At 36.5% G+C, this 26,410-nt stretch overlaps 1 long non-coding RNA gene across 1 annotated transcript in view; it reads left to right on the plus strand.

Moving 5' to 3' along the window:
• LOC137013801 (uncharacterized) overlaps positions 1 to 24,786 on the plus strand; it is a 42,907-nt gene extending 18,121 nt beyond the window's left edge. The window contains exons 3-4 of the long non-coding RNA XR_010893764.1: positions 22,953 to 23,318; positions 24,174 to 24,786. This is a non-coding gene — a long non-coding RNA (uncharacterized lncRNA). The remainder of the gene's footprint in view (positions 1 to 22,952; positions 23,319 to 24,173) is intronic.
• Positions 24,787 to 26,410: the final 1,624 nt, after the last annotated feature.

Below are 26,410 nucleotides of genomic sequence, written 5' to 3' on the forward strand. Positions count from 1 at the left end.
TTATGTGCAATATCAGACCAGACCATTATTCAGTGTGAGATGGCAACAGTAAGCAACGTGAAGAGAAACTTGCTAGGGTGAATCAACCTCAATTAGCATTGACAGTAACTTACCGTTTTTTATCAACACACCTCGCAGTGGTCCATAAGCTGAGGGTCAGAGATTGTCTTGGCACCTGCTGAAGTTTCTGTCACGCTCATGTGACCTACATTTAAAATATGCCGTGAGGCTGGATTCCCCCTCCTTCAAGAGAAAGAAGGAAAGAAAGAAAAAAGAGCGAGGTAGATTAGAGATGTGCTGCTAGCGGGGCAGGGGTTTACTTCACGATCTACTCAATTTATCTAATAATATCTGCACATACTGCCTTGAGCAACACTTGTTAAAAGTGTCCTATTATGCAAAATTCACTTTTACATGGTATTTGAACATAAATGTGTGTGTACACAACCACCATATGATGGTAAAAATCCACCCACACCTTAATTCCCATAAATCATATCTCAGAACAAGCCGTTTTCAGATTCTAGCAATGTGACGTCACATTGCACAGGCCCCGCCCATGACTACTGACGTTCTCTGCCCTATTAGCATAAACCCCGCCCTGAGTGAGCTGTACACAGTCCGCCATCTTTATCTCCTCACCAGATCATTAAACAACAGCATTCAAGTAAGAATTGTATTCTTATTACAGCTATACTGAAGTTATTCATTAAGAGCAGTGTGCTTTCACTTTAACAGATCAAATATGCAATTTCTTTTCCTGCTGTTTACGTTCACAAACATAACCGACTGTGATTATGTGAACTTTGTGCATAACCTTGTGTGTATTTGACAGTTTAAGTGCAATAAGACGTGAAAGAGAACTTATTTTAAGACTCATGAGATGTGCTGTCTGACAGCCAGCTTTCTGTGCACATGATGTCTGATGTCTGCGCTCAGAAAAACATATATCAGAAGTTTAGACTCATGTGGCTTTAAAACGCATGCAGATAATAAACTTTCATGATGATGAGGAACTGCAATGTCACGTGAGCGTGAGTGCGATAGAGATGATAATCAAAATCAAACAGCTGTTTTAGTTTTCGGCAGAGTATCTGAGGCGCAAGCTGTACAGGCTCCGCCCACTTCTGGAAAGTGGGGTAGGGAGCGGAAGCTCATTTGCATTTAAAGATACATGCAGGAAAACAGCATTTTTTTCTTCCACTCAAAACTCTGCATTTATAACTCGCTATAATAAATGATATGTGGGGTATTTTGAGCTGAAACTTCACAGACACATTCTGGGGACACTTAAGACTTATATTACATCTTGTAAAAAGGGGCATAATAGGTCCCTTTAAGGGAAAAAGGAACAAAATCAGAACAAATATCAATATCTAAATAATAATATCTATTAATTAAATATCAATACATTCGAATTAGAGGTTGATGGATATTGGATTTTGCTGATGTGATAATAATGTGTTTAAAGAAAAGCAATACCCAGATTATTATTATTGCTCTAATACTAAATGTGCACTAAATATAGGGTTCTTAGGGTCACACATACATGTGGAGGTCAGCTGTAACATGTCAAATTAAATGTACACATATAAACAAATATACTGAGGATAAAATAAGCAGACATATGCTATGCAAAACAATGTCCTAGTTATTTACAGTAAAAGTAAATTAAAACTGAATATATTCAAACAAAGAGCCATTTATATCAGGCACCATGGAAAATTTGTGAAATATGAGAAGCTAGCGTGTGTCTATGCGTGATTTGTGTTTCCTGTGGTTGTGAGGATGGTTGGTTGGTTCTCTTGTTAAGGTGGTCCACATGGACATTCCTTGGGTGAGATCAGGAGCACAGAGAAAGGTTTGGATGACTGACCCAATTAAAACTCACTGCTGTTGACAGCGGTGAAAGTCACTTATGCATGAGATAATCCCAATGCTCATTAACAGTACTGTGTGCAAGTGTTTGTGTGTGTGTGTGTGTGTACAGTACAGTAGGTGTGTGTGTGTGTGTGTGTGTGTGTGTGTGCGTGTGAAATGGGCAGCACGTGAGGTGGATTCACGTGGTGAGGCTGCGCTCACTAGCGGAAGATCCAGGCTCCGCTGTTGCCTGGTTACCAGATTAAACCCAGAGCCTCCTAAACAGGATCTTTTCAAATTGTTTTGTTTCCTTTTTCATCCCTGCAACAAGAACAAAATCCCACAAGGTAAAGAAACCACGTATAGCGTTCATATCAAGCACAGTATATGAAATGTAATTCAGAGTGGCAGGTAGATATCTTTAGCTTGACCTAGAAATATAGAGAATTATCAGATAAAACTGAGAGATCAGGATTAAGAGTACAGAGAGTGAAAATGGCTGATATTATGAGGATCAGTTATGAACAGAAGTGACATTTGAAAATATTTATTTTAGATTACTGCTAAGTTAGAATATTACTGCCTGCCTTTCATAGACCAGTCTTAAGCTAGTCCTAGAATAAAATGCATGTTTGAGCTGTTTTAACTGAAAGCAACTTTCACTGACATCTTAAAATGTCAATGCCATTGTTTTTATCTCAATGCACACCAGTAATGTTTTTTTTCTAAGGCACGTTTATAAAAGCTACTTAAATGTACTAATTTAACTAAAGCCTAATCATGGTGTAATCTAAGCCCTGTCTGTGAAACAAGGCCCAAATTTATTCATATGAATCAGTTTTAAGTTTCCTACTAATGAAGTTATAAAACTTTTTCAGAATGTATGTATGTGTATATATATATGAAAAACAACGAAAAATCTAAAAGCATTTATTAATCCAAGTTAATGTTTATTTCAACATTTACTAATACATTACAATTTTATAATTAATATTATCATTATAATTAAAAGTTGTAAATGTTAATGTTATTTAAAGGACATGAGCTATAGCATGATCTAACAGTGAACAGATGTATTTTTTATCAACCAACATTGACCTGTAAAAATATTAAATAAATACTGTAACAAATGTATTGCTTATTATTAGTTAGTTAATACTTAATGCAATAACTAATGGGATGTTATTGTAAATTGTTAAGAATTAATAACTTAATATCTAAAAATGTAATATTTAAGAAATACATTTCTTTCCTGTTCAAAATTTTTAAAGCATACATTTAACAAAACTTCTGCAAGGTTTATGCTTAAAATAAATTAAGATATTATTTAATTCCCAAATGTTAGGATATTTGTCATTCTTAAATATTAAGATATATTCCTTAAAAATGTATATCTTACACAATTTTGCTTCTCAAGTAAATTTATCATGTTTAATAATGCCTAAATAGTTTACTAGAAATTATACAGCTTTGTGTCTTCTACTTGTAAATTGTATATTTTGTGCTGTCAAATGTCACATCTAACATAAAAGATAGCTCTAATACAGTATTTAGCCATTTAAAATGTAGGTAACACTTTAGTTTAGGGTCCAATTCTCAATTTTAACTAGTTTCTTATTAGCATGCTTATTACTATTGGCTGTTTATTAGTACTTATAAAGCACATATTAATGCCTTATTCTGCATGACCATATTCTACATCCCTTAATCAATTCCTACCCAATACCTAAACTTAACAACTACCTAACTATTAATAAGCAGTAAGGAGTTTATTGAGGCAAAAGTCATAGTTAACAGTGAGAACTGGACCCTAATCTAAAGTGTGACCAAAATGTATATTACACACTACAGTATATATACTTTACTATATCACATGTGGCATGACATATAAAAACAAAGTTTATTGCGCAAAAACATCCAAAGTTCTCAATAAACTTCGGTTTGAGTCTTATACTTGATCTGAAATGTCTGAAATGTAAAAGTCTAAAGCTGGCTGACACAGTTTGGCCTGAGCCAAAACACCTATCTATCTCTTTTTTTCTCCCTCTCTCTGACCCTTCCACACCCACACACACATCCATCATCGGCTGTGAGTTACCCATGTGGGAAAAAAGCTCTCAGCTCTAGAGATCGACCAAAAAAGAAAGAAACAGAAACAAACAACAAAAAAGCTGTTTTCCCAGCCATCAAGAGATTCTCAGCACCACAGAAGAAAGTGGCTGCCACTATCATTCCTGCCAATTACCTCCGGCCCCCTCAGGCATCTCCAGTTTCCACGGTAACTCATGGCACCCACTCTAGCTGGGATGCGCATCACCATGGCAACCTGAATCGAAGCCTGGTACCCCAGTGTCCGTAGCTTGTCTTCGCAGTGACAGTGCGGACTACCCTCATTACTGAAGGGCTCGTGCTGAGGCTATGAGAACTCTTTGATCACATGACCCAATTATGGCAAATATCCAGTATGTGTGACAACCTCAGACAGACTAGTTTCAGCTAGCTTATTCCTGCTGTGCACGGATCACTTTTAACACAGCAGTTAATTCAGACCATGACACTGCTAAGCTCTCTCATTGTCCTAATACTGCACAAAGGCTTCAAACATGTCTTGCTGTTCAATCTACATTTTAAGATTTAGTCAAAGGATGTAACTAATATATATGGAAGCTTGTTTCTTCCAAAAAAATAAAGGGTAAATGTGACTTGACTTCATATCTCACAGTTCTGTCTTTATTTCAAGCAATTCCCAGTTTATAACTGACTTTTTTAAACTCGGACTTGGAAGAAAAAAAGTCTGAATTGTGAGAAACTCAATTAAAAAGGGCAATTGTGACTTTTTATGTCTTATGACTTAGTTTATGTCTCGCAATTCAGTTTATGACTTGCAATTCTGATGCAATTAAAAGATTATAACTCATAATTCTGACTTCGAATTGTGAGATTTAAACTCTTTATCTCACAATTTCAAGTTTATGTCTGGCAATTCAGTTTCCCACATTTCTGACTTTTTCTTCTCAGAATTGTGAGAAAAAAAATGTCCAAATTGTGATATAAACTAATTTTATCTCACAATTCTGACGTTTCTCACAAACTACGACTTTTTCTCACAATTCTGACTTTATTTCTTGCAGTTGTGAGTTTATAACTCGCAAGTTTGACTTTTTTTCTCAGTTTGCAATTGTGATAAAATTGAGATAAAGTCACAATTTGGTGGAAACAAGCTTCCATAGGTGTGAACTTCACAACTAACTATCTGTAAAAACTTTAATTTTGACTCAGAAGTTATTGAGTTGTAGCCTTTGTGATAACTTGTCTGAATGACAACTAGCCCTGGTCTCCTCTGTAATTTGTGTAACATGTAAGCAAACAAATGAAGTCTAAACTTCTCCACAACAGTCAACTTTCAAAAAGTAACCTCCGCACCAAAATGTTAGCTTATCTTGCATCTTACACTTAAAAAGAGACACTTAAGAGTTGAGTATACAAAACTAAAGTAAAATAATATGCAATAAGGAGCTACGTCCAGTTATGGGTTACTGATCGGCTGGATGGCCTTTGTCTTTAATTCCGGTCCGGGCCACCCCAGGGCTGTCATTCTGTATGTGTGGGCCAAGGGAAAAGTGGGTGTGTGGACCAGAACTGGCCAGAAAAAAAAAGTTGCTATATGGGTATTTGTAGCTTAATATCATTTGTGTTACGAAACACGGTGCTAAAACAAAGCATCCAGCATCAGTTCACAGGCAGGATACTATCAAACAGTCTGCCAATATCAACCTGCAGGGCTCTGCCTCAGGCTCCATGAATAGTCTCTCTCACCCAACACACACACACACACACACACACACACACACACACACACACACACACACACACACACACACACACACACACACACACACACACACACACACACACACACACACACACACACACACACATATGCATTGGTACTTCTATCATTACAAGGATTTTCCATATCTATCTATCTATCTATCTATCTATCTATCTATCTATCTATCTATCTATCTATCTATCTATCTATCTATCTATCTATCTATCTATCTATCTATCTATCTATCCATCTTCTCAACAAAGCATCTTGTCTTCCTCTTCAGTTAGATATTTCTTGCAATAGTGCATATAATATAATTACAGTTTTTTTACAGACGCTAGGACACATTTCTCAATACTTAGGTCACTTTTGCAAAACTCTTCACACAGTGAGCACAACAGAAGTCTATGTGGGCTAAACTGAGGATCAATTATCATTGCTTTGGCACAAAATGCATTCAATGACTACATCTCTCAAATTTCATGAATTCTTTTCTCACTCAGACACAACAACTGCCAAAACTCTTTGTACGTACAGGCCAATCTGCACATGCTTACATACTGTTTTCAAAACTGTTAAACTTATGTTCAAAACAATAACATAATACAAAACTGAATAAGACAGAAATATGCTGCATTTCTACAGTTATATTGTAATGAAATATATGCTAAATCTAAAAAATCAAATACTATCAAAGCAATTAGATGAAACTGAACACCTACACAAGCATTCGTTTTTCAATTTCATTATCATCCATTCAAAGAGGAAAACTTCTGAATAATTTTGTACTGTTATGTAAACAAGGTTCATGTAACAAACTGCAGTGAATTATAAACAATAGACAGTGTTATTCTTGTTTTTTAAGAAATTTTACAAAAGAAAACATTGTATAATGATACCTAATGTCAGTGTTTTCTAGGTCAGTGTTTTATGACAAAGCGTGTTTGCTGGGTGAAAACCGTTTTGTATAATGTTATTGTTTTGAACATAAGTTTAACAGTTTTGAAAACAGTATGTAAGCATGTGCAGATTGGCCTGTACGTACAAAGGGTTTTGGCAGTTGTTGTGTCTGAGTGAGAAAAGAATTCATGAAATTTGAGAGATGTAGTCATTGAATGCATTTTGTGCCAAAGCAATGATAACTGATCCTCAGTTTAGCCCACATAGACTTCTGTTGTGCTCACTGTGTGAAGAGTTTTGCAAAAGTGACCTAAGTATTGAGAAATGTGTCCTAGCGTCTGTAAAAAACTGTAAAATATTACTCCAGTAAAAGTACTCGCTTTCAATTTTTACTTGAGTAACAAAAGGACATGATTTTTAATGTACTTAAGTATTAAAAGTGAAAAAGTAGAAACATAGATAGAGCTTATAGGGTACAGCTCAGTCTGACATCATTATGAATTATTATGAATTGTCGAGTAACCAGCACTAATCAATAAGGAAGATTATGCAGACACTTCATATGTATTGATCTGCAAGTAAGAAAATGTATTACTTTATAACTAAAATAAACCAAAACGTAATTTTCATTTCCAATAATAAATCCTAAAATCCGGCTTAGTAACTTAATTTTCGCGGCTTCATTCATGTGCGCTCTCAAGCACTTCTCGGCTCTTTTTTGAGTCAGACTTGTGAATTCAGCGAATTATCAGTTGGAGATTCGTTCTGACCGGATTATTCGAATCAGTGAGTTGTTGATTCAAGAACCGATGCAGTCATGTGATTTGCAAACCAATTTGCACATTGTTCATGAATCGGACACAGCTATCGCGTCTCGAGAAGGTGCCAATTTCTTCAGTTCAAAATAATGAGGAGTTTTTTTAAATTTAGTAGAGTGAAAAGTATGATACGCTGTAGAATGTAGTGAAGTAAAAGTAAAAGTTTTCCAAAATAAAAATACAGTAAAAATACTGAAGTACAGTAACAAAGTAAAAATACTTTGTTAGTGTCACCACTGAAAATAATAAAGAATAAGCAGTTACTTCAGTATAGAAGAGGATTAGGGCCAAGCAATAATAAAAAAATAAAACCATCTCGAGATCAAAGTTGTTAAATTTCGAGAAAAAAGTTGAGATAAAATATTGAGAATAAACTCGTTAAATTACGAGAAAAAAGTCGAGATAAAATGTTGAGAATAAAGTTGTTAAATTATGAGAAAAATGTCATTAAATTTCGAGAAAAAAGTCGATAAAATGTTGAGAATAAACTCATTATGAGAAAACAAACGAATTTGTTCTCATAATTTAGCGACTTTTTTCTCATAATTTAATGACTTTATTCTCATAATTTAATGACTTTATTCTCAACATTTTATCTCAATTTTTTTCTCGAAATTTAACAACTTTAATCTCAAGATGGTTTTATTTTTTTATTATTGCTTGGCCCTAATCCTCTTCCGTACTTCAGTTAATGTTGAGTCATTGAATCTGGCACAATAAAAAACATCCAACACAATATTTTACTTACTTGCCTTACAGTTATTATTAAAACTATACATTGGGTTTGTATGTTTTATGGGGACTTTCCAATATACATTTTGTAGTGTATAAATTGTATATATTATACTGTAAAGTGGTCCCATCACAGAAAACTTTCTGCATTTTTAGACTTTCAAACATCACTTAGTATGATTTATAAACTGTTTTCCTATTTATTTGCTTGATAAAAATTTAAAGGTCAGAGTTCACATAAACATAGCATGTTCATATAAACATTCATGTTCGAACAATTCTGATGGTAGTCCCTGCTGTATGAAGAAACACAGAGACAAGCGAAACAGAGTGTATAGCTATTTTTGATCACATGATGAAATATTCACTGAGCTCCGCATGATGAAATAGCTTTCATATTTTCTCTCTTCTTCTCTCCCACATACTCCATCTCTCTGCAGCTTCTCGTTTGCCTTTGAAAAATGTGTTTCTGTCTCAAGGTTTCAAGCTGTCACTCACGTCGAAAACATCTTAATTACAAAGGATTTGGGGCAAATGCCTTTATTACCACACAAACAAACGTACACACACAAACACATAGACAAACATCTGGTGGAAACCACTGTAATTACTGTGATTGTGAGCAGATTGTTCTATTCTCTGTGTTTGTGTGACTGTTGATGCCTCTTTTGTGTGTTTGGAGGGTCAGAATTCATCATGTGCTGACCTCTTCTGTCACACGGGCCAATATCATTTGCCATGCAAGTAGGCGGATAAAAGGGTCGCTGTCCAGAGATCCTAACGGATGAATCATCTTCAAAAAAATGTCCTATAGATTTCACAGACACACTTCATTTACTACCCACAATTCTACACTGTAATGGACAGTGGTGGGAAACTGTAGCATGCCAAGCTTCAGGCGAATCAAAAGTTGATTAGCTGATATGATAGCTAGATAAACAGTTAGTTAAAGGGGCAATATGTTTTCATAAATAAAGACTATAAATCACATAATTTAATCAGAGCTATGTTTTAGATGGAAACGGTGAGGGGTTTTGAATGAACAATGTCAATTAGGGTGAAAGTATCAAACTTGAACAGGTAAATTTTACACTCTAAAAAAAAAATACTGGGTTATTTCACCCAAATTTGGGTCAAATATGGACAAACCCAACCGTTGGGTTAAAAAACTTAATTAAAAAATGTAATCCAATGGCTGGGTTTGTCCATATTTGACCCAAATTTGGGTTGAAACAGCCCAGCATTTTTCAGAGTTTACGAAATACAATAAAACACCCTTTTTCACATATAGACAAGTTGACAACAGAACAGGGATTCAAATCTGTGAATCATATTTTAATTTGTTTATTGACAAGAACTGATTCACTAGAATAAAATGGCCTTTCCAACCCTTATATATGACCGATTAGGATAAACTGATCCACTAAAATGAATCACACTTTCTAATGCTCCAAATGTAAGAGAGAACCTTTTAAGATGAACCGATTCGGTAGAATGAATTTGATTTTTTTTCAATGAGAGAGTGAGAACCGTTTAGGATGGACAGATGCGCTAGAATAAAGTCTAAACTCTGAAGTGCATTCAACTTTGTCAAGTGGATGAGGGAAGTTTATTTGTACTGACCCTCAACCCCTTACATTTGAAAGAGAAAGCTAGTCTACTCATATGTTCATGCAGATCCATAGACCACAATGCAACGCGACTGTGACGTCACAACAGAATCTTGCATGGCTGGCTTCCATAGCGGATTCCAGGTGATCAAGGGTTCAAGGCATTCCATTTAAACCCATTGCACAGTTTCCGCCAGTAGTGGGCACTCTTGCAACATAAGCATTGATGTATATCCGAATGAATAAAATGGAGGGGAAGTTAGCAAGGGAAGGGCATAAAAAAGTGACTTAAACACAGCCTTATCAATGCTACAGGCTATGAGAGAAAAAACGTTCGGACAATCTGATTCAATACAATGATTTGGACATTCCAGTGCTACATAATGAGAGTACGATTTTACTCCACTACATTTCATTTCGTTACTCGTTATTTTGAACTGGAAAAAATCGTCATGTGCTCTGAGACGCAACACCACTGTCCGATTCGTGAATTAACTGATTATTTTCAATGAACCTGTTAAACCAGTTGGCAAATCACACCAAATGATTCATTTGCGAATTGGACTCCAACTGAAGCTGTTCTCGAGTCAACAACTGATGATGTTGGTCCCACCAATTCCCTCTCCCCCGGGTATTTTGAGTAGTCTGTTTATATGAAATATATAAATACTTTTTTACTTTTAATACCTTTTAGTACTTTACTTTTAAATACATTAAAAATCTAGTGCTTTTGTACTTTTACTCAAGTAAAATGGGAAAGGAGTACATAAAACTTTTATTGGGTATCTATAACTTTTATTAAGGGTATCTATACTTTCACTCAAGTAGCCTACTTGATTTGTTTAGGCCTACTTCATCCACCTCTAGTTAAAAGTCTCTCTTTTTTTATACTTACCCTCCCGTTTGACTTTCTTTCTACTGTGGAACACACACTCAATAGTACAGGTGCTGGTCATATAATTAGAATATTATCAAAAAGTTTTGATTTATTTCACTAATTCCATTCAGAAAGTGAAACTTGTATATTATATTCATTCATTACACACAGACTGATATATTTCAAATGTTTATTTCGTTTAATTTTGATGATTATAACTGACAACTAAGGAAAATCCCAAATTCAGTATCTCAGAAAATGAGAATATTGTGAAAAGGTTCAATATTGAAGACACCTGGTGCCACACTCTAATCAGCTAATTAACTCAAACACCTGCAAAGGCCTTTAAATGGTCTCTCAGTTTAGTTCTGTAGGCTACACAATCATGGGGGAGACTGCTGACTTGACAGTTGTCCAAAAGACGACCATTGACACATTGCACAAGGAGGGCAAGATACAGAAGGTCATTGCAAAAGAGGCTGGCTGTTTACAGAGCTCTGTGTCCAAGCACATTAATAGAGAGACAAATAAATAAAGTAATTAATAAAGTGTACAAGCAATAGGGGTAACCGCACCCTGGAGAGGATTGTGAAACAAAACCCATTCAAAAATTTGGGGGAGATTCACAAAGAGTGGACTGCAGCTGGAGTCAGTGCTTCAAGAACCACTACGCACAGACGTATGCAAGACATGGGTTTCAGCTGTCGCATTCCTTGTGTCAAGCCACTCTTGAACAACAGACAGCGTCAGAAGCGTCTCGCCTGGGCTAAAGACAAAAAGGACTTTACTGCTGCTGAGTGGTCCAAAGTTATGTTCTCTGATGAAAGTAAATTTTGCATTTGCAGTTGCACACCATGGTATCCCTGTTCCTAACTGGCCAGCAAACTCACCTGACCTTAACCCCATAAAAAATCGATGGGGTATTGTGAAAAGGATGATGCGATATGCCAGACCCAACAACGCAGAATTGCTGAAGGCCACTATCAGAGCAACCTGGACTCTCATAACACCTGAGCAGTGCCACAGACTGATCGACTCCATGCCACGCCACATTGCTGCAGTAATTCGGGCAAAAGGAGCCCCAACTAAGTATACTTATACTTTTCATGTTCATACTTTTCAGTTGGCCAAGATTTCTAAAAATCCTTTCTTTGTACTGGTCTTAAGTAATATTCTAATTTTCTGAGATACTGAATTTGGGATTTTCCTTAGTTGTCAGTTATAATCATGAAAATTAAAAGAAATAAACATTTGAAATATATCAGTCTGTGTGTAATGAATTATATACAAGTTTCACTTTTTGAATGGAATTAGTGAAATAAATCAACTTTTTGACGATATTCTAATTATATGACCAGCACCTGTATATACACACACACAGGTTAGCAGCTGCAGTGCTGTTATAAGTTCATCAGACAAACACGCCAAAAGTTCAGTTCAGTCGGAGGCAGGCAGGTGATTGTGAGGAGAGCGGGAGGCTTTTGTGTCAAACTAAAGGATGTAAGGGGTGGAAAAGAACATAACAATGAATTGAGACGAAGAGGAGGAGGAGGTGTGTGAAGATTTGGTGGGATGTTTATTGTTTTTGAGCATCGTAGGCAGCAAAAAGACCCTGACTGTCACGGTGAAAGCACTGTGACGGCATGCATGTGGGTTCATCTGTGTTTGTGAGTGACAGCTGAGGGGTGGAAGAATCGCAGACTTATGTAACCTTGTTAGCGTGTAAATGACTTGGCATTACGCCTCAGATAAAAATGTCATCTTATGGGATGAGCGATTTTATTCCAGGGAACCACCAGACTATTATCACTCACAGCAGTCAAAATACTCAAGCAATCCAGAGCCGAACAGAGAAGCAGTTACGTGATTCTCCCCAGCCATATGTGTTCTTAGAAACAGCTTGCTGTTTCCACTTACCAGACTTAATGTTTATCATGTTAGCCAAAATTTGTAATGCCCAAGTCTTAAGGCCATAAGCAGAAGATACACTGCAAAAATATTATTTTTTTATCATTATTTTTGTAGGCCTATTTTTCACTAAACCTCCTTAAAACAAGATTAATTTACTTGAGAAGGAAAATGTAGTATAAGATATTAATATGCATTGTCTTTAATTGCATACAGTTATTGCCCATTGGCCATCAGGCTTTTCTGGGTTTAAGCCTAAATATAATACAATGGAGTGTGAGGTTTAAAGGGTTAGTTCACCCAAAAATGAAAATTCTGTCATTTATTACTCACCCTCATGTCGTCCACACCTGTAAGACCTTCGTAAATCTAAGGAACACAAATTAAGATATTTTAGTTGAAATCCAATGGCTCAGTGAGGCCTGTGTAGCCAGCAATGACATTTCCTCTCTCAAGATCCATAAAGGTACTAAAAACATATTTAAATCAGTTCATGTGAGTACAGTGGTTCAATATTAATATTATAAAGCGACAAGAATATTTTTGGTGCGCCAAAAAAAAACTAAATAACGACTTATTTAGTGATGGCTGATTTCAAAACACTGCTTCAGGAAGCTTTGGAGCATAATGAATCAGCGCATCGAATCATGATTTGGATCGTGTCAGTCCGCCAAACTGCTGAAATCACGTGACTTTGGTGCTCCGAACAGCTGATTCGACACACTGATTCATTATGCTCCGAAGCTTCCTGAAGCAGTGTTTTGAAACGGTTCTGCCATCAGGCCTCACTGAGCCATCCGATTTCATCAAAAATATCTTAATTTGTGTTCGGAAGATGAACAAAGGTCTTACGGGTGTGGAACGGCATGAGGGTGAGTAATAAATGACAGAATTTTCATTTTTGGGTGAACTAACCCTTAAAGTCTTATTATATTAGACAGTTTTGCTCCCAAAATAAATATAGTGATTTAATATTGTTCAGACACTTTTACTGAAAAAATACAAAATATGGCTGCAGACAAAATATTTTAATCTTATGAAGCATGTTTTACAATTTGTCTACAATGTGCTCTGGCAAATTTAGGCCAGTATATCTATTGTATATATGAATTATTTTTATGATGTCAGTGCTGATGAAATGCCCTGTTGTTTTGGTGTAAGCATACTTGTAAATCTTGCATGCACATCTGTCTCTGTCTCATTCACACACACATTTGCTCAACTTTATCTTGTACACATCCACATACCCGCACACACACACACACACACACACACACACACACACACACAAAACAGTCCAAATCAGCTCTTAAAGTTTGGAGAGGGTGAGCAGCACAAAATTGTTCCCATAGCAACAGTCTCTCCATGCAACTCTCTTTGAAAGCAGTAGTTTTAGATTTGCAAATATACCTTAATGATACAGATTACTGGCACAGCCATCCTTCTTTTCTTGACTGGTAAAAGATAAGGGGAAGAGAGAGGGGAAAAGGATGCACTACTCAAAATATACAAGATTTCATTCTTTAAAGCTTGATCTTTCACCCTTTCTGAGGTACTTTACTGGAAACACACACAGACAGAGGCAGAGATGGGTTTGCGTTTGAAACTGGGCTTGGACGGACAGAGTTGGACGGAGTTGCAGAGAGCAGCCGAACAGCCACCAATTACATTCTCCCCGAGGGGCTCTACTAATTAGTGATGATGAGGCTTCCAAATTGATCTGTCACAAGCAAATGCATCCATTATTTAAGCATGGCAGCACTCACTTAACACACACGGGCAAACTTTAATTGTGTGAGTGCGTTTATGTGCATTTGGGGCTGGTGTGTGTATGCGTGCTGTGTGTGTTCAGGTACAGTAGACTGCATGTATGTGCGCTCATGTTATATCCAATCCTGCATGCACTCCTTTAAAGGTGCCCTAGAATCAGAATTTGAATTTACCTCGGCATAGTTAAATAACAAGAGTTCAGTACATGGAAAAGACATACATTGAGTTTCAAACCTCATTGTTTCCTCCTTCTTATGTAAAATGAAAACACTCGGATCTCAACATAACACCGACTGTTACGTAACAGCCCATTCTATGCATTAGACAAGGAAAGGCAGTATTAACGGCTGGATCTGTGCACAGACAAGGTAAGATGGCAGATGGAGCAATAATAACTGACATGAACCATGATATCATGATATTTTTAGTGATATTTGTAAATTGTCTTTCTAAATGTTTCGTTAGCATGTTGCTAATGTACTGTTAAATGTGGTTAAAGTTACCATCGTTTCTTACTGTATTCACGGAGACAAGAGTCGTTGCTATTTTCATTTTAAACACTTGCAGTCTGTATAATGCATAAACACAACTTAATAAATCTCTCCAACAGTGTGTAATGTTAGCTTTAGCTTTAGCCACAGAGCATAGCCTCAGTCAAACTCATACAGAATCAAAAGTAACCATCTAAATAAATACTTTACTCACATAATTCGAAGCATACATGCAGTATGCATGACGAACATCTTGTAAAGATCCATTTGATGGTTATATTACTGTTCACTGTGTGAACTTTGTTTATGTGATGTATATACAGTCGAGAGCTCGTGGGGTAGAGGGAGCGCATCTCTTAAAGGGGCCGTGCTGAAAAATCAGTGCATAGTTAATGATGCCCCAAAATAGGCAGTTAAAAAAATTAATTTAAAAAAATCTATGGGGTATTTTGAGCTGAAACTTCACAGACACATTCAAGGGACACCTTAGACTTATATTACATCTTGTAAAAAAAACAATCTAGGGCACCTTTAATCATATGATATTGAGCACTTCTAAACTTCTTAAAAACAGAGAAAGAAAAAGAGATGTTTACTTCAGACTCTCTGCTTTATCACATCCCTTTGATTTTAAGATAAATCAACATGTGCAAAATATCTTCGGTGTTTACATCATATTTGCTTAGTTCATAGGCCAAATATCAGTTTCTGCATACATTATATAGTCTACAGTAATACACAGATAGAAAGAGACAGACTGTGTAATTTTCTGAGGCATATTTTCCAAAAAACAAAAAAGGACTTTAATCTTAATCAGCATTCTTATCTTGTTTTTCAGTAATAAAAAAAAAAAAAAAAAAAAAAAAAAAATTTGCTGAAAAGCAAAATTGTGGAAAATGACTTTTGAATAGGAATTTTTCATATCTCATTTTTTTGTATTGTTTTAAATATGAACCTCACTAATTGTGTTGCTCCAATGCTTAAAACAAGAAAAATAAAACAATACAGACAAAAGGTCATATACATATAAAAGGTATATAAGGAATATTTACATATTTATAAATATATTTTCAGATTTAAATATAAAGTTTTTCTTTCTATTTTATTTTATTATTCTACATCATAATTAGGGCTGGGCAATATATCGAATGCTTTTGTCACGCGTTTCGTCAGTAAAGCCGGTTCCCTGATTACCGCTAAATCGCCATCACCTGCTTTCAAATGAAGTGGCATTTAATAGACAGAGCCGTAGTTCACTGATAAGCCACGCAATATCGCGTTCAATATCGACGGCGATTCATATCGATATTGAACGCGATATTGCGTGGCTTATCAGTGAAAGCAGGTGATGGCGATTTAGCGGCAATCAGGGAACCGGCTTTACTGAAGAAATGCGCGTGACAAAAGCATTCCATATATCGCCCAGCCCTAATCATAATAAATGACCATTTTATTGTGCCTGTTTCATCAGTGCACATTATTCTAAATACTTTTTTTTTCATTGAAATGTTTTTTGTTGTGTGTGTATGTTTTTGTGTGTATGTATGTGTTTGTGTATATATGTATGTCTATTCATTGAGATTTCTGAAGGAAGACAATGAGATTAAAGGGTTTATTGAGAACAGTCTGTCTCTTCCTGACCTATATCTGCATATAGAGGGAGAGTCTCAGGGTCCTTATACCAACACACACACACACACACACACACACACGGGCCTCACTGTATCTCACCCCTTTGCAGCACAAACCACCATTATAATTGATGTTATACCTCCTCCAGAATCAGTTTAAATACATCTAAAACTCCACAGAGGCCAAAGTAAAGCCAAACTTGTAGCAGAACTCCTAGTTCTAGCCTGCAGTGATGCCAACAGAACAAATCTGTCCCTCAGCTGATCCCCTCGGTCCAGCCTGTCCAGAAAGACAGCATTACAGGGCAGATTAAGACCTTCAATTTTCGGAGGAATGCTGTTGGGAACAGCAGCCAGAGGTCTATTACAGTAAGAGCAGGAAAGAGTCCAGCCTGTGGCGTTACATCACCGTTCCTTGGGGATATTTTAATCAGCGTGGACATGAGGCGGACCGGGCACTGGTTTCAGACCTACCGCCTGTCAATCGGTCTGCCTGTTGCCCCGCAGTCCTGGGGAAGTGCAGCAGATTATAGTCAAGGTCGGGATGTCCAGAGTAACACATGAGAGGAAAGGAGGTCAGAGAAATGATTGCATGCTGAGATTTTGTCTCTCGGCATGTATTTGTGTCCATGTGCGATCACCTTTGCTTGCTCAGATTTATTTCTCGCCCAAGTTCAATGCAAGACGCATTGAACTTTTTTTTTGTCTTTGGTCACTGCATAGTCCTACACAGTAAATTACCCAGAGTTAAATCAACTCTGCTCAGATTACATATGGTCCCTCTCTAAATAGTGTTAAACTAACACTGTAGTAGAGTTAAAGTTAATGAGATATTTAACCAATTAATAAGGCTGTGACTGAAGTCAGTTGTAGTTCTTGTGTTTCTCTTTTCTTCGGTGATTCTGCTTGTTAACAGCAGGTGTTCATCACTAATGCACAATCATCACTTAATTAATTGCTTAATTATCTCATTAATTTTAACTCTGCTTCAGTGTTAGTTTAACACTATTTAGAGAGGGACCATATGTACCCCTGAGCAGAGTTGATTTAACTCTGGAGATTTTGCTGTGTATCAGAAAGGATCAAATGCCCTGTTATCAACAGCAAATAGGGGTGTAATGGTACACAAAACTGATGGTTCGGTACATACCTCAGTTTTGAAGTCACGTTTCGGTATGGGTTCGGTACAGCGGGGTGGGAGGGGGGGGGGACTAAACTTTTTTTTATTATTATTATTATTATTATTATTAAACAGTGGTTTTTAAATAAATTAAAACTAAAAGTTTCTTAAGGATTTAAACAATTATGTCTGCTAATGCTGAAAAAACTATATAGGAAGCCCTTACTTGAAAATTACTATAATATTAAAGGTTAACAACAGAGCCCAAACTATTAGTCTAAAATCAGTTGCTATTTTCATATAACATTCGTATAACAAATTGTATGCAAACATGTAAGCTGCACAAATGGCAGTGTCTGCATTAACTTCTAAATCTAATTATAAAATTATGTTTTTACTCCAATTCATTGTTGAAATATAATCATTTATACACAGTGGCTGTCATTTTCATGACAGATTTATTTAAACATACATATAATCAATGCATCACTAACAGTTTAAGTAAAATATAATGAATTTATAGGCTAATATAGTGAATATATTTAGCAAAAGAGTTGATCTCTCGGTAACTAACAGGCTGTGGACACTGAATGGCTTTTCTGAGGTAAATGCTACGTAACATTTTACAAGCTGTTTTATTGATGTCTTCACAGTTGAAACACTGACTGAGCGATTACATGAGATATTGGATGTTTCAGTAAGTTGTACTGTATCTTTCAACATACCTTTGAATGCTCATTCATGTTTATTAAAGGTGCCATCAAATGGAAAATTGAATTTAGCTTGGCATAGTTGAATAACAAGAGTTCAATACATGGAAATGACATACAGTGAGTCTCAAACACCATTGTTTCCTCCTTCTTATGTAAATCTCATTTGTTTAAAAGACCTCAGAAGAACAGGTGAATCTCAACATAACACTGACTGTAACAGTCAGGATCATTAATATGTACGCCCCCAATATGTGCATATGCCAGCCCATGTTCAAGGCATTATACAAGAGCAGGACGTCTGGATGTGCACAGCTGAATCATCAGACTAGGTAAGCAAGCAAGAACAATAGCGAAAAATGGCAGATGGAGCAATAATAACTGACATGATCCATGATATCATGATATTTTTAGTGATATTTGTAAATTGTCTTTCTAAATGTTTCGTTAGCATGTTGCTAATGTACTGTTAAATATGGTTAAAGTTACCATCGTTTCTTACTGTATTCACGGAGACAAGAGCCGTCGCTATTTTCATTATTTAACACTTGCAGTCTGTATAATGCATAAACACATCTTCATTCTTTATAAATCTCTCCAACAGTGTGTAATGTTAGCTTTAGCTTTATTTATATAAATAAATTCTATACTCACATGATCCGACGCATATGCAGTATGCATGATGAACATCCTGTAAAGATCCATTTGAGGGTTATATTAGCTGTGTGAACTTTGTAAATGCACTGTATTATAGTCGAGAGCTTGGGAGGGCAGGGAGCGAGAGATTTAAAGGGGCCGCAGCCTGAATCGGTGCATAGTTAATGATGCCCCCAAATAGGCAGTTAAAAAAATTAGTTAAAAAACATCTATGGGATATTTTGAGCTGAAACTTCACAGACACATTCAGGGGACATCTTAGACTTATATTACATCTTGTAAACACTGGTACTAGGGCACCTTTAACTAGTATTAACGAGGAAGAGATGATCGCATTCACTCGCGCTCCACGCAGTCATTTGAACACCGCTTGTGGCGCCTATACAGAGATCTGTCACGCCACATTAAAGAGCGTCAAAACGGCATTTTCTATTTGAATTTCGAAATAGAATGGATTGAATTTAAAAAATGACACTTTGTTTTGCTTATTTTAAACTGAAGAGTTCCCAAACAGGAGACCTTAATGTTGCAATGTAATGCATTAGGTACACATGTGTACCGTACCAGAAGTACTGTACCGAAACGGTTAAGTACGAATACCATTACACCCCTAACACCCCAAACCTGTTGCATTATAAGTAATATTACTAAAAAGGCCTGCTAAAAAATTTTTAAATAAAATGTTTAACTTAACAGTTGGGTTTTTCCATGTTTAACCCAGATTTACTCACCAATCACCAAGAAATCAAACTGACCTGAAATGTACTTCTTTCTGATTTCTTACTTTACAGTATATACACATACAATATATTCTACTACAAGTGTCAAGACTGGAACAATGGCTTCTGAAAATTCAGATTTGCCATCACAAAAATAAAGTACTTAAAAAAAAAAAAAAAAAAAAAAAAATATATATATATATATATATATATATATATATATATATATATATATATATATATTAAAACAAAACAGTTATTTTAAGCTGTATTAATATTTCATAATATTTCTGTTTTTACTGTAATTCAGATCAAATTAATGCAACCTTGGTGAGCATATAAGCTTGAGCTTGTCCTCAAGTGTCTGCAAAACAGGTGAGTGTTTAATGAAGACTATATATTATGTACACATAGCCATACAGCGCAGAGCACTTTTACTGAGGTGCAATCCAGGATAAAAATTCTGTAGTCATGGAGCATGTACTAAGCCCAAGGTCTGCTGCTTGTGTGTGTGTGTATGTGTATGAACACTGATTGGGTTTTAAAGGCTTTTATACTCTTGATGGTTGGTAGCAGATTTTAATCACAGACTGAAGAGGAGAGAGAACGAGAGAAACGACAAGGGAGGGAAGAATCAGGAGTGCGGCAACATCAGATAATCTCCTGCGCTTCTCTCACACACAACCTGACTGACCATTACCTCTTCTCAGCTAAGATCATACAGCGTGGTCTCATCAGCACTCAGTGTCTGTGATCGCTGAATCTTAACCTGGTACAGTATTACAGAGGAAGCTACTTCTAACCTTTTTATAATCCCAGAAAACAGCCATATGTGCCAGGCACACAATAAATTACATACAATCAATATTAACAGGATTATAGGATAGATAATACACGTTAAGCTGCATTTTCCGAGAAGGCATTAATTCAATTGTTATTTCAAGGTGTCCTTGGTGATTTGGCAGTCAACTGGCTGGTGAGATCTCTGGGCAGGTTAACCAGCAGGCCTTGTTCAATCAATTTGCATTCATTCTAAGTGATAAATTCTGATTGGCTTGTTAATCTTTTAAAAAACGTCAGTCTATATCATCTGACATTCTGCTGGTAAGAAGGTCCACAAGCATTCTAGTAAATTCTGTGATGTGTCTGGGAGGGGGAGCTGGGCTTTCATTAGTGAAACTCTCTGCATAGATGTTTGCCATTCTGCCTTGAGAGCTTATTAGGGGGTTTTACTCCTGAACGGATTAGATTCCCTGCACCGTAAGAGGGTGGAAACATACAGACTGTACAAGCAAGATGCAAAAACCATGGACAGATGTGCGCTCTGCTGCAATCCAGATGCAAATCCATCATGTTATTTGAGCATGTATGCATGTGTGTGTGTTTGGGAGATTTTGAAGGTGTGTGCATATTTCTGGATGGGTTTTTCTAGGTTTTTAATTTGGTAGTTTCTTGATTTTGATGTATAGAAGTAACACCTGCAGATTAACAGATAAATAGATTATAGAATGCAAAAGAAAATGATATAAAGCTTCTAATCCAATCTATACGAAATTGACTAGTTTCTACCATATCTACAGTACCTATCTATCTGTCCATCCATCCAATGAAACTTCACAACAGACAGACTGTGGTCATTTATTTAGGACCTAAGGATGAGCTCATGCCTCAATGACATCATCATGTCTTCTCAGTTCCATAGACCTCTGTCCCACTGACCTTTGCATTTCTGTGCTTCTCAGTTGACAGGACAGCAAAGTATTCAGGGGCATTCTTTCACGTCTATATTTTCATGATTTGTTTTCACAACATTTTTTCTTTTGTCAAATCAACTTCAATAATTAAAGTGTTAATTCACCCAAAAATGAAAATTCTGTCATTAATTACTCACCCTCATGTCGTTCCACACCTGTAAGACCCTTCGTTTGGAACACAAATTATGATATTTTTGATAAAATCCGATGACTCGGTGAGGCCTGCATTGACAGCAAGTTAATTTATACTTTCAAAGCCCAGAAAGGTATTAAAGTTCATGTGACTACAGTGGTTCAACCTTAATGTTATAAAGCGACGAGAATACTTTTTGTGCACCAAAAAAACTAAATAACAACTTTATTCAACAATATCTAGTGATGGGCGATTTCAAAACACTGCTTCATGAAGCTTTGAAGCTTTACGAATCTCTTGTTTCGAATCAGTGGTTCGGAGCGCCAAAGTCACATGATTTCAGTAAACAAGGCTTTGTTACATCATAAGTGTTTCAAAATTTCAATGGTACGCGTGACTTTGGCAGTCTGATACGCACTCTGAACAAGATATTGTTGAATAAAGTCGTTATTTTGTTTTTTTGGTGCACAAAAAGTATTCTCGTCGCTTCATAACATTAAGGTTGAACCACTGCCACACGAGCTGTATTACGAGCTGTATTATTATAACTTTAGTACCTTTCTGGGCGTTTGAAGGTGTAAAAGTAACTTGCGTCAATGTGGGCCTCAATGAGCCATTGTATTTTATCAAAAATATCTTATGTTCTGAAGATGAACGAAGGTCTTATGGGTGTGGAACGACATGACGGTGAGTAATTAATGATAGAATTTTCATTTTTGGGTGAACTAACCCTTTAATGTGGTTCAGATAACATAATATTTTGAGTTTCTGTTGATTAAACCAATCGCCTTCATTGTATGGACTCAAAAAAAAAATTTTCAACTTACTTTTTTTTTTTTTTAGTTAAACGAACAATTCTTTTTACAGTATAGGGTAAATAAATATTGCCATTTTAATACTAAAGGCAGGTACACACCAAGCCGATGCTGATGAACTAGTAGCGACGAAAGCAGACTGCAGGGTTGGCTCAAGTCGGCAGTGTCTGGGTCCAAAGTTGCCCTGACACACCAAACCGACGCTTCACAGCCAAGTAGCACGTCCGTTCTGCGCCCGCGTAAGATGAAATGCCTTTCCGTACCAGCAGGTGGCAGTAGCTGAACAGCCAATCCGAATGACGCTGATTCAACATGTCAAATCGGCTGAAAAAAAGGTGGTGAAAATGCCGGTGGTAAACAAACACTCGTGTTCCAATTCTCAGTCGACGAAAAGATCCTCTTTAGCACCTTTAATGAGATACCATACAGTTAAAAAGTTTTATACTGCAACATTTTATACTGATTTTCTTTTAAAATAAGTAACATTTTTTTACATTGTACAGCTGAATTGTGCACACTAAAGCTTTCCCCCGATGCAAATCATTAAATTAATAGACCAGCCATTTAGGAGATAAATGTTAACATCCTACTGACACTTTTCACTTTCTCTCTCAGCTCAACCCTCACCTGGGCTTTGCTGCCCAGGAATCAAGAAATTTGGATGCATCTCACGAACTCACTGCATCCTCCCTGCAGACAGAAGCCTCCCATTGTCTGTGCTGCCCATGCGCATGCAAGCCGAGGCTTCCTTCTCTTTCTTGAGTTGTCTGTGACCTGAATGCAATTGGATTCTTTAGGGGGAGACTGTGGAGCCCCTTTGCCTTCCATTCAACTCTAAATCTCATTCACAAGAAGCAACACCACTGACAGAACTACACAGGGGAGGGAGGAATCGCCCCAGCTCTCTGCTGCAAAACACCACCAAAACATCAATGAGAGTGCAGAGAGCATACCGAACCCAAGCGTGCAGCTGCATACTAAGTAAGGGATGAAAGAGAAAGCACATATAATGTAGTCTCTCTCATCATACAGATGAGAGGTGCAAGCATTTGGATGATATTTTAGGGCATATTGAGGGTGCTCAACTCACTGACATACACAGAGAGTGCAGTGAATAACAGCTCTCGAGCGTAATTCATGCTTTGGCATGCTCATGGATATTTCAGCAGGGTGAAGCTTCTCTGGTTTCTTTCTCACGCCCAGCTGCAGGAAGTATATGAATGTGGGAAGTCTTACTGGACTCAAGCTACAGCAGTCTGGCTTGTTGTGATGCATAACATGTATTGCAGCAGGGCACGACTGACAAAACTTTTTCCGTCAGGTACAATTAACTATTCACCCAAAACATATTTGGAAATATCACCATTGTTACACCAAACCAAAGACCATAGATAGATATAGAAAGATGGTTCACTCCTATTAGTAATGAATGTGTAACGACTGAGACAAATCAGAAATAATTATTTGTCCTCCGACTTCAAGTATGAATTGAAAACACCAGCGCTCATAGTAATGAAAATGAATATTAAATAAATATAACTCCTCTGTATAGAAAATTGACATAAGCATATGAGAATCCAATATTTCTCCAAATGTGCATGATTTTAAACTAAAAGTCTATATTCAGACTCTTTGCATCACAGAAATACATTATATTTTAAAGTAGAATATAAAACCATTACTTTATATTGTATTAATATTTTTCTGTATGTTTCATATATCATGATGAGCTTGAGACATCACAGAAGGTTTTTTTCGCAGCCTACCTGACTGAAATGCCTCATTAATATGCAAGTCATTTCAGCTCATTACTATGCAATTCTTTTGTCTTCTCAGGTGAGAATGGCCCATTATTCAGTGGTGATTTACGCCTCCACGCATACTGTGTTTCTTGGCAAAAAGTGTCTTACAAAAACTAAATCAATATATTGTTTTATATGAAGGAGAAGGCAGCATAATTTTTACATAATTCTGAAGCAAAAACTCTGGTCTACAACCTCCAATACCCTAAAGTATTGTAAACACAGATTTACTATACTTTTTTTGGCCTTATTTCAATGACTTAAGTTTATTGTTTTTTCAATAACCACGCATAAACGTTATTCCTTCAAAAACACAAACATGTACATACATGTTCCTCACATATTATTGTAGCCTAGTTTGTGCTGATTACAGTGTAACGACACTTTTTCCATTAATATGTCTATGAACAACTGAAAAAAGCCCAAATGTCAGGGCATGTCAGAACTTCTCCAGGCCCCAAATCAGCCTCAGACTCCAGAGGGTTAAACCTACTCTGAGGCCTGCGGGACCCTCTCCCACGGACCAGCCTGTGCAGACTGTTTTGTGCAGTGTCTTTTGTATGGAATTTTGTGTAACGCATATTTTAGGATAAGAACCAATGATTAACGTAAACTCACCTATACTAAGTTTGAATTCCCTCACAGAAATCCCTCTTTCCTCATTGGTCAGTTAGTTTAGTTTGTTAGTTTAGTTATGTGTTCGTGATTTAGTTAATAAAACTTGCACGCAGTACATATTTGCTTCTGACTCACTGTCTGCAATAAATTGCCTCTTAAATTATTTAAATCTTGCTACCAGCTCTAAGCGCTGTAAATGCTAAGAAAGAATTATTTTTCTATGGCCATGAAAAATACCCTTCTCTTAGAATTATTTAATAATCAATACTGAGCGTTCACAGAATTAACTGATTGATTGATTGTAATTTTAATGTAGCTACATCAAGTTAATCTTGTAAACTGATTCAAATATGCATAATTAATCATAATTAATAATCATAATTAGTTATGAATAATTATCAATATTTTCATTACACTGATTCATTATGCTCCGATGCTTCCTGGAGCAGTGTTTTAAAATCGGCCATCACTAAATAAATCGTTATTTTGTTGTTTTTTTTGGCACTCAAAAATATTCTCCTCGCTTTATTATATTAATAATAACGAAACACTGTACTTACATGAACTGATTTAGATATGTTCTTAGTACCTTTATGGATCTTGAGAGAGGAAATGTCATTGCTCCCTATGAAGGCCTCACGGAGCCATTGGATTTCATCAAAAATATCTTAATTTGTGTTCCGAAGATTAACGAAGGTCTTACAGGTGTCGAACGGCATGATGGTGAGTAATAAATGACAGAATTTTCATTTTTGGGTGAACTAACCCTTTAAGCATTTGCTTATTTAAATCAAAAAAGCGACTTTTTTTTGTCTAACCCTTTACTAACCCTTTAATGTCATGTATATTTGTCAGTCATGTATCAAACATGTAAGATTTCTGCACTCAAATAATGGGATTTGCCTCGATTTTATTTTATTTATGTTCAGAATTGGATTTTTGAAGATATAAATACAAATCTGGTTAAAACACATTCAGTTTATTAGTACTATTACAGAAATCCTGTATCCTCAATGATACAAATCAAGTAGCAAAACTGATGTCTATGGATGTTATTGTATTTATAAGTCCACATAATGTGGGTTAACGTTAAACGTGTTTAAGTGTGCACGAGCTTGGGTATGTAGGGCAATACGTTAAACACGCATGTGTGGAGAAAGATAAAGACACGTGAGCGCATATATATCCCCCTCCTCCTCTCTCACCCTCCACCTTCTTCATGGATTTCAGACCACATTACATGCATGTCAGTGCAGAAATGACACAGCTTAGTTTGAGGGTGGCTGACCTGGGCTGCCAAACTAAACACGCATTGGACAAAAACTGTATTCAATTAGAAGCAAATAAGCAGTTGCAGTGCTGTTGTGCCAGTCCATTAAAGCGGGGAGAGTTCCCGTCATTCCCTAACACAGATTTTCAAGCCCCACAGGTGATGTTGTTCATACATAAACTACTGCGCAGTTCATCAGCGTGCTGCAGCTCAACACTGGCCCCTATGGGCTAATGAGGGTATAACAACATATTCACATTACGTTTTCCCACAAGTTTCACCATAAATTTAATATCATTCATATAAGTGATTCAGCTATATGACAGGAAATTGCGTTTGTACATTGATTAATAACTCGAAAAGCATGTGTAACAAATTACAGT

The sequence above is a fragment of the Chanodichthys erythropterus genome, chromosome 23, assembly GCF_024489055.1.
Source record: "Chanodichthys erythropterus isolate Z2021 chromosome 23, ASM2448905v1, whole genome shotgun sequence".
In the NCBI taxonomy this organism is placed as follows: domain Eukaryota; kingdom Metazoa; phylum Chordata; class Actinopteri; order Cypriniformes; family Xenocyprididae; genus Chanodichthys; species Chanodichthys erythropterus.